This window comes from Cotesia glomerata, linkage group LG2, assembly GCF_020080835.1.
Source record: "Cotesia glomerata isolate CgM1 linkage group LG2, MPM_Cglom_v2.3, whole genome shotgun sequence".
Classification (NCBI taxonomy): Eukaryota; Metazoa; Arthropoda; class Insecta; order Hymenoptera; family Braconidae; genus Cotesia; species Cotesia glomerata.
In genome coordinates, this window is record NC_058159.1 from 13871813 (window position 1) to 13882027 (window position 10215).

At 39.7% G+C, this 10215-nt stretch overlaps 2 long non-coding RNA genes across 2 annotated transcripts in view; one reads left to right on the forward strand and one right to left on the reverse strand.

Moving 5' to 3' along the window:
- The window catches only part of LOC123260060, a 19635-nt gene extending 12579 nt beyond the window's left edge, over positions 1-7056 (reverse strand). Inside the window, exon 1 of the long non-coding RNA XR_006508392.1 lies at positions 7046-7056. This is a non-coding gene — a long non-coding RNA (uncharacterized LOC123260060). The remainder of the gene's footprint in view (positions 1-7045) is intronic.
- LOC123260055 lies at positions 490-1400 on the forward strand. Its single transcript, XR_006508388.1, has 2 exons — positions 490-532; positions 1190-1400. It is a non-coding gene; the product is annotated as an uncharacterized LOC123260055 (long non-coding RNA).
- Positions 7057-10215: the final 3159 nt, after the last annotated feature.

Consider the following 10215-nt stretch of genomic DNA (forward strand, 5'->3'; position numbering starts at 1 on the left):
TGAGTTCTTATTTTTATATTTTTAGGTTGGTATCGAGGTGAGAAAAGGTCTATGAAATTTGCAATACCAAGGATTTGGCGAGAACCAAAAGACCATATTACTGACTGCTACTTTTGTATGGTGAATCCGAGTAAAAGACGTAGAGGTAAAAATGCAAAACCTATTGAATATCCTGACCTCGAATCTTCTTCTGCTCCAATTGCTCACGACCTGACACGACCAGTACCTGAGCCACCAAAAAAATTATCGCAGAAAAGTAGCTCATCTTTTAGTTCTTATAAAAGTAATTCCGATAAAAAGTTTTTGCCTACACCTGAACAACCAAAACACTATCTCATTACTTCAGAAGATTTTAACGATCTAATTAGAGATTTAAATTTGCCAAAAAATAAAGCAGAGCTTCTAGGCTCTCGGTTAAAACAGTGGAATTTGCTTGATGATGTTAAGATCACGGATTAGCGGACTAGGCATGAAATGTTTGCAACGTTCTTCACGAAGGAAGATGGACTTTGTTTTTGTAATGACATTAAAGGTATGTTTGAAGCAATTGGCATACCCTGTGTCCCTAGCGAATGGCGTTTATTCATTGATAGCTCTACAAAAAGTTTAAAAGCAGTTCTATTGCACAACAGAAATAAATTTCCGTCTCTTCCAATTGCTCACTCAGTACATCTTAAAGAAAATTATGAAAGTGTCAAAATTTTGCTTGAATCTGTAAAGTATCGTGAGTATAACTGGGAGCTGATTGGAGATTTTAAAATTCTGGGATTTTTAATGGGGCTACAGGGTGGATATACAAAGTATCCGTGTTATTTGTGCTTGTGGGATAGCAGAGCGGATTCTAAACACTATATTCAACGGTCATGGCCTGTAAGAACAGAATTGTGTGTCGGAAAACAGAACGTCAAATTTGAGCCGATTGTTGAAGCGGAAAAAGTGTTAATGCCGCCTTTGCACATTAAGTTAGGGTTGATGAAACAATTTGTTAAAAAACTGGATGAAACTTCAGAAGCTTTTGGATACTTAAAAAAATTTTTTCCGAAGTTATCGGAAGCAAAGGTTAAAGCTGGGGTTTTTGTTGGTCCGCAAATAAGATAGATTTTCGCCGATGAAAAATTTCCAACGTTGCTGAATCGTACTCAAAAAGCAAGTTGGAACAGTTTTAAAGCAGTAGTTTCTGGATTTTTAGGAAATAATAAAGCTGAAAACTACGAAAAGTTGGTTGAGGATATGCTTACAAATTTTAAGGCCATGGGCTGAAGGATGTCATTAAAAGTACATATGCTGCATGCTCATTTGGATAAATTTAAAAACAATATGGGAGCCTATTCCAAAGAGCAAGGAGAACGTTTCCATCAGGACATCATGAATTTTGAACAACGCTATCAAGGCCAATACAATGAAAATATGATGGGCGACTATATTTGGGGTTTATTGAGAGAAAGTAGCTATGAACATAAAAGAAAAAGTAAAAGTGTGCACTTTTAAGCTATTTTCCACTTTTCTGTAAGCTAATTTGATATTAAAACTTAATAAAAATGATAAACATTTTAATTTCAATAGTTTTATTTTCAATCAAAAATTAAAATCCGAGATTTTTAAAAATTTCGTTCAATCAGTCTTCTAAGCACAAAAGCAAAGTTTTTCATGCCATATATTTTTTTTCCGTCTTATTACGACCTAAACTACCGAAATTTAATGCTTTGCAATCAAAGTCAAATTTCATGTTGACCCGTGTAATAATTGTATTGTATTGTATTGTATGTTTATTGTTTTAAAGAGTATATATACATGATCTCTCGTATAACAATTTTTGGAACGCATGTTCAATAATTAACAATTATATTATAATATACAGTTTTTAATTTTTAAGAATTATAAGCAGTAGTTAAATTAATACATTGATCGGCAAACAGAAATAAAAATAAAAATTTATGTGGGTGTTTAAGGAGAGCCAGTTGGTCGGTGTATAGGAGGAGGGTTTAGATAGGATTTGATAGGGAGCATCTTTTAGTGACTGCCGTGAGAAATCTTGCCACATTTTCCATATCATTTTTGGAGTAGATATTCAGTATCATGAGCGTACGTAGGTTCCTTAGGTAGTTCCTGATGATGTCTTCGAAGTATCGCTGTCTCAGGTCGTCGAACTCTGGACAGTAGGCCAGTATGTGGTCAACCGTTTCGAGGCTCTTATTGCAAGCTCTGCAGTAGTTTTTCGGGAGAAGTCGGATGTGCAATCCAAAGATCGTGATTCTGCAATTATAGTTGTTAGCAAGACGTAGTTGCGTAATCATACGCGATAAATGGATTGGGCACCGAAGTTTCAGATATCTGGGTGTGTAAGGTGTTTTACTCCAGATTAGCTGGGTTTGCAGCGAAGTAGATCGAAGATATTGTCCATTGTCCAGTCGTCTGGCTCGGTTGGTGATGGCTTCGAGGAATTTGGGATGTTGTTTTTCCCAGAGTGAGGGATCTAGGTTGTTGAACATATCCGGCATTGCAATCTCCTTGAACAAGAGATTCATTTTTGCAACCCAGTTAAATTTGACCTGGCACTGCGGGTTTTATGCTATGGTTATCAGATGGACAAGGCAAATTTTCGGCCAGCGGTTGTCATCCATTTCCAGGATACGAATTATCCATTTCCAAGTTCGGCTGAGCGCTGTTACAGATAGCCGGGTAATCCCAGCTTCAATCCTGATCATATAACCGAGGGTGTTTGTAGGCAGTAGTAGGATTTTTTTGAAGAAGTTAGCCTGAGCTTTATCTATTTCGTCCAAATGGTCTATTCCCCAGGTTTCGACGCCATAAAGAATTGTGGGACCCACTATGCTGTTGAATAAATGTATCCTGGTCTGCCACGAGTCCGACTTCGCTTTAGCAAGTAAGGTACAGACTGTCCCGGTTGCTATTTTAGCCTTTTGTAGTGCTGCTTGGGCTGCTAATTTTCCCTTGGTGGAGTTGTCTATCGTGATGCCGAGGTAATTGTAGTGAGTCGTGATCTTGATAGGTTGATTTTTGTAGCAGAATGCGTTTCTTTCTTTTTGTCTGATCCTTCCCGATGCACGACTGATCATGGAAAACTCACCTGAGTTTTCCCCCTGTGTACACTCAGTTTGTTCTCATCAAAGTACTCTTCTAGTGCCGCTAGTATTTTTTTTTGCCTCGGTAAGTGATGCTGTGAAGAAGGTTGCGTCATCAGCGAAGAGTAAAGTGAGGAGGTTTTTTGGTCCTATGCTTAAGCCTTCAAAACCTTTTCTTTCAAGGAAAGCTACAAGATCCGCAATATATAAAATGAAGAGCGTAGGGCTTAACTTGTCGCCCTGGAGCACGCCTTCGGTAACTTCAAAGTCTTTGGAAGCATTTCCGTTGACACGTAGGTTGACTCTTGCTCTTTTGTAGATTGCGCGAACTAGCCTGATTATCTTGCCACTGATGCCGAGGTTAAATAATTTCCTCCAGAGTAAATAGTGAGGAACCGAGTCGAAGGCTCTGGTGAAGTCGACGAAAATACAGTAAACGGCGTTACCTTTCATTCTGATTTTAGATTGAAGGGCTGCTAAAATAGTGAAGGACAGGTCCAGGCAGCTACGTCCCTCTCTAAATCCTGCCTGTTCTTCGGGGATTATGCTGAGATTTTCCATCCAGGAGTTTAATCGCTTTTGGATGATACCAGTTAATACCTTGAGTAAGTTATTTAGCAGCGCAATCCCACGGTAGTTTGACGGATCATCTCGGGTTTCCTTTTTGTGGATTAATGAGATTGTTGCTGCTGGCCAAGAGGATGGAATTTGTTCCGCGTTCCAGATTCTGTTTAGCAACGTCACGAGATAAGAGATCCATGGAGAGGGGAGGTGACATAAATGTTCGTTCAGTATAGCATCTGGACCTGGAGACTTTTTATTCTTGCTTTTTTTGATCACTTTTTTGACTTCTAGGAAGGAGAAATCAAGATCCAGGTAAGGATTGCGTACGTCAGTAAAGTTGGTAGTGTCGTAGGTTCTATGTGGGTACACTGTATTATAAAATTCTTCCCAGGAGTCAAGTGAGATAGGGCAGGGAGTATACGCTGGTCTTCTGAGCGATTTGACCAGTTGCCAGAACTCAGTAGGGCTTGAGGTGCGTGCCAGGGTGTTTCTAATGGAGCGATAGTAGTTTATAATTTTTGTCTTTTTAATTTTCTTTAAATTTTTTTTCAAGAAATGCAAGGTTTCAAGGTTAGTTTGCGTGAATCCTCTCTTCCTACATATCCTCTGGTGCTTGGAAAGGGCTAGTTTGAGAAGCCTAAGTTCGTTATCCTCCCATGGGCGTTTAGGTTTACTTTTAACCGACCTCGGTTTTATCACGATTTTTAAACCTGATGAATCTGCTGCTTCATGAATAGCTGCCTGGAGGTTTTCAGCTAGAGAGTCCAAGCTAGTGTTCGCTTGGTTAATCTCGAGCCGGTGAGAGTAGAATAGTACTTCCATAAATTGTTGAGTACACTCTGTCTTCCAGATTAGTTTCGGAGTAGGGGAGAGCAATGGAGACTTTTCAGCTTGTGGAATATCATGGTCGAATTGGAATGATATTTGGACAGGAAAGTGGTCGGAGCCGAATGAGTCCACTTCTACTCGGAATGTTGAGACCAGTTTTGCGGCTTCATGATTTACCCATACCAAGTCTATGACGCTGGCTCCATTGGGACCAGCGAAAGTCATATTGCCGTTTTTGTCGTCTGTCATTCTTCCGTTTACTAAAATAAAGTCGCTGCTAGACATAAAGTTTAGGACGGCGAGAACTCTTGGATTGGTTACAGTGTCTAGGGAGTTTCTTGAAGGTAGCAGGATCGTGTCTCTGAGTGAATCAGGCGGAATTTCTCCATCAAGGTCACCAAGGCGTGCGTTAAAGTCTCCTCCTAAGATTATTGGGATGTCGGCGTACATGTTTTCGAGTTTGTCTAAAACAACTTGGAGCGAGTCTAAAGTGTTTTCCAACTCCAGGTCAGGTTTTAGATAAATTAGACCTAGTATTAAGTCCTGGGGGGGTATTTTTACTTTGATGAAGATCCAATGGTTTTTTATTTCTATTACCTGGAATTCCAATTCTTCTCTCACGAGGAGTAGCAGACCTCCACTTGCTCTGCCTCTGTTAGCGGTTTTGGTCGCATTTGACCAGATACATTTGAAGCTATTCGTCCAAGTAGGCTGCGTAATGGGTGGTTGATGTGTCCAGGTTTCGGCTATGGCGATGACGAAAGTTTCTTGGGGAATAAATAGGTTGTCACAGTTGTCTCAACCATGGCAGTTCCAAAATAAGGCTGTATTGAAGTGGTGGCTCTCCTTTTTGGTGGGAATTAGTTTTTTGGATAGGAATTTACAGTTGATGGTTTGTTGTAGTGTGCGTTTTGAGAGTTGTGGGTCTTTTCTGTCCACGCTTTAGTGTTTCTATCCCAAATTAAGGATTTTTCATTTGTGCATAATTTGTTTGCGCTAAGCTTGGGGTTTGTCCCTTTTTCCTTCTCTTCTTTAAACTTTTTTCTCGTCTCATATGCTTGTTCTCGTTCCAAAGGTGTGAGATCGTTATCAATGAAGACGTTTGTATTGATGAGCTTATTCTTCTTAGTTTTCATTATCAAGGCTTTGTGCTCAGGCTTGTTAAGGTGTATTACAAAACAGTTCCTCCTTTTTCCGAGTTCTCTGATAAGCTTACACTCACATTTTGGAATGTCGAAAGTTTTTTCTAGGAAAGAAGTGACTTCCTCGGTTGGGTTGGCTGGTGATAATCCTCTGACAACAATGTTTTGTCTTCGCATTCTACTCTCATGGTTTTCAACCATCCTGGAGAGTCTATTCAGCTGGTTGATGACTGTGGAGCTAGTTTCGTTTGGTAAATCAGATTTTATAGCCTTTTCAACCGCTTCAACTCTGGAAATAATAGGTATTAGGGAACTTTCCAAGTTTAACGAATTGGAACTACACTTACCAGTTTCAATGTTGGTTAGACGTTTGTTGAGCTCCTCCTGTTGGGCTTTTACGGCTTCCATTTCCGTAGAGAGTGAAGAGTACTTTTTTTCCAGAGTTTCAAGATGGTTGTGAATTGAGTCCGATGATTCTTTGATAGAGTCTTTGATCTGGGAGAATTGAGATTGATTGGTTTTGAACAGGGAAATGAATTGCTCTGCGATCCATTTAAAGGAATCTTGGTTGGAGATCTCCGAGAATTCTGGGATTTCTATCATACGGCCTTGTGAGTCCTCGGTGTTGGGCATATTTATATCTAGAGAGATTTTTTTTGTAGGTGAGATTGTAGGAGAAGAGTTGTGACGTCTTGGATGCTCCTTAGGGTTTTGCGTGGGCTCAGGAGTAGAGTCTGTCAGATCTCTAGGTCTTTTAATGCCGTTTAGTAATTTGTCTATATCCCCAAGGGAGTTTGCTCGTTCTCGGAGTCTCAGTTCCTCTAAGGAGGGTCTTCCTCTCTTTTTTTTCGGTACAGGTGTTGTGGGAGTAGCTTGTTGACTGTTTATTGAAGAAGACGGAGTCACCAACTCTACGTCTGTGTTGATAATCTCCTTAGAATCGATGTGTTTTAGCATGACCACCTAACCTTAAAGTGGGGTTACTTTACAATACCACACAGAATCACAGTTCCTTCGGTGAATTAAAAACCAACGATTATTAAATCGGTTTAGCGAACACTACACTACTGATTTGGACACAGTTAAAGGATGTATAAAAAAGTTTCGATATAAAACGACATAAATTATCACAAGAGTTAAATTGCACGAGGCTTACATTAGGCTTGCGCGCATGCGTCCCCATAATAATAATAATAATAATAATAATAATAATAATAATAATAATAATAATAATAATAATAATAATAATAATAATAATAATAATAATAATAATTATAATAATAATAATAATAATAATAATAATAATAATTATAATAATAATTATAATGATAATTATAATTATAATAATAATAATAATAATATTTATAATTTCAGAAAAAAAAAAAATTCCTCAGAATAAAAATAATTTTCATAAAAAATTTTTTCAACACAATAAAATTTGTTACATGCCGTAAGATAAGCTCGTCGTAGTCCGCATTCCATAGATCAGGCCCCATTATTGAGCCTTGCGGTACGCCAGACGTTATGGCGTATTCTTGTGGGCCTTCCGTAGTTTCCGCTATTAGCTTTCTTTCGTCCAGGTAGTTGTCGACTTGTGCCAGATTCTCTGGCTCCGCGTCAAACTTGTGCTCCAGAGCATCTAGAATCTCTCCTATTTGCGCTGTTAAATGCGTTTTTGACATCTAGCGTGAGGAGAAGACATACTTTACGAGCTTTGAGGCTACCAGACCTTGCTTGTGTTGCTGTCTTTATGACTTTCTTGATCGCTCCGACTGTCGAATGACCTTTCCGGAAGCCATGCTGGTTGGTGGCAAAACCTCCAGCACGGTCGATGTCGTCGCGAAGTCTCCCTTGTATGAGCTTCTCGAGCAGTTTTCCAGCAATGTCTAGCATACAGAGTGGTCTAAACGACGAAGGTGTTACGGGGGTTCCCTTTCCTTTATCTAAGAGAATCAATCTCTGCCGTTTTCAGACCGCGGAAAAGGTGCCAGTTGCCAAGCATGCGTTGTAGGTGTTCAGGAGTAAGTCTGGGTATTCTAGGGCTATAATCTTGATCACCGATGCCGGGATGCCATCAGGTCCCGGTGCCTTTCCTGTTTTGAGTGACTTGGCCGCGTCTTGTAGTTCCTTAGTTGTGAAGGGCGTTACTTCGTTGTTTTTAGTGTAGTGTTTCTTCTCTCGCGGCCGGTGTTTGGGGAAAAGATCCGCTAAAAAGCTGTCCATTAAGGCAGGAGACCTTGGCGCTTCTGGTGAAGCATTTCCAAGTCGTTTGATCACAATTTCGTAGGCTTTACCCCAGATGTCCTTGTCGAGATCATTACAGATCTGTTTCCACAATATCGCTTTTCTTGCTTTAATGGCTCGGTTTAGCGTCTTTTTGGCCTGCTTGTACTCTTTTGAATACAAGTCTCTGCTTGGGGAGCGTTTCGCGGCTCTCGTTGCGTGGCAACGTAGCTTATGACATCTTTTGCGAAGTTCTGCTATGTCTGTTGACCACCAGTACGCCAGCCTGTGGAAACTCCTATTTTTCAGCCGCGGCATAGAGGCGTCACATGCGACAGCAATCTCCTTTATTATATTTAACACTGCCTTTTCCGTCTGTCACAGGGTTTTTATTCCCTGTGTGCGTCTCTCCCTGCGCCTAAATTTGGCAACAGATCCACACTCAGTGTGTCTCTAAATTTATTATTTTATATTTATTTATTAATTTATTCATTGAATTTATAACTATTAGTCTTATTTATATTTGAAATTTCTAATATTATTGTTATTAATTTAAGAATTAATTTTATCTTTATTTCAGACATTTATAATGAATTATTTATAATTTATTATTATTACTATTATTTGTATGCATTGCCGTAAATCATTGTCATATAGTACCTAATTTTACTATGAGTGATAAATCATAGCCTTTACTCGCACGGGTGAGGCCCTACAATATCGATCGCGAGCGAAGAGTTTATTGAATTAGGGAAAATGGCTAGAGAGGCCATTGTTGTCGAACACGAAGCTTCGAACGGTTTGCGGTGACAAAAATTGAGCAGACACGCGGTGGCCCGCTTGGTGTGAGGTACATACGCGGGACCTCCGTTATTGTAAGGAGTATGGATTTGGTGCCTTGGGTTGAGTTTCCTTTTTGGTGAGTACTCACAAGTTGAGATTGATTAATATCCGCACACCGCTGTCTCCTGGCGTAAATAATTTATTCTTTTATTGTTTAATTAAATTCACTATCGATTTATCGGGTCGATCCCGTAGCGAGTAAGGGTTATTTTAAGGGAATACTTGTACCTATCCCGAAAGCCTCGTGTGGGTCCCTGAAATGGCCAGCAATTACTAGTTAAAGTATTACACTTACATTAATTATTATTACGTTTGTAAATGATATTGAAAAGCTAATATCTAAAATTATCGTTTATATTGGTTTAATTGTTTGAAATCTATTATATTTGTTCCATAAAGGATTTACTCTGTTATTTGGAAAATAGATTTAGTTTTAAGTAACACCGTTTATAAATAAATAATTTATTTTTGTTAATATTTTCTGATTCATTAATGATTTATTTTATGTAAGTTACTTCCCGGATTACTTCCCTGTCATCCGTCCTTTATTTTAGCAGGATCTTTCGGAATGTTACATAGATTTAATTACTTATTGTTTCTTACTCTGTATTTCACCCTAATTTTATTTTAATTGTACTGCAACCTGCGCTTTTCATCCGCATTAACTCGAATCGTTGATTGATCGTCCGGCGCGGCCGCTGGAATTGTTATTATTTTTTGGTAATTTTTCATAAAAATTACCTGGCGTCGAAATGTGCACTAACCCAGCCTGAGGGGTTTCCGGGTTAATTTATTATATATTTAAGAAGGCGAGCGTAAAATACCCTACCCAACCGACATCTCTGCCATCGGTCGAATTTAGTTAAATTTTGGGGAAAAGTATTGTTACACGTCTCGCTGCAGGTATCCGGAGTCGGGTTATTCTGAAGGATAGAACAGCTTCGTGCAAGTGAAGCTCGCAATGCTTCTGGATCAAGCCTTCTGGCATTCCACTTCCGCTTAGAAAGGTCGCGTTGTGTAACCGGAGTAGATGACAATCCAACGTTGAATGTCACAAACTGGTGGTTACTGCCACTGTATTCTTCGGATACAGTCCAGTCTTCGATCATGTTGGCAGTCCTTGGAGTCACCAACGAAATGTCGAGGATGGACTCTTGGTACCCTGGTCTTCTAAAGGTCGTGGTGCTCCCGGGTTCAGCACTATGAGGTCGAGTCTAGCCGCGACGTCAGCGACCTCGTTACCTCTGGTGTCGGAGAAAGCAGCGCCCTACTCAGCTGATTTAGCGTTGAAGTCTCCGGCTACGATGACTTCGCCGTTGAACTCAGTGACCGTATCTTCAATATTTGCCAGTTTCTGTCGGAACACACTAATCCCTTCATTAGGTGAGAGATAGACGCTCATGAAGTAGGTTGTGGGGGTTTGAATCCAGACAAAAACTGCTCTACTTCCGCTGTTGTTGACGGTAACGTTCTTTGTGTTCACAATCCAAATAGCTGCCGTGCCAGTTTCGTTTGCGAACCATGTTTTACCT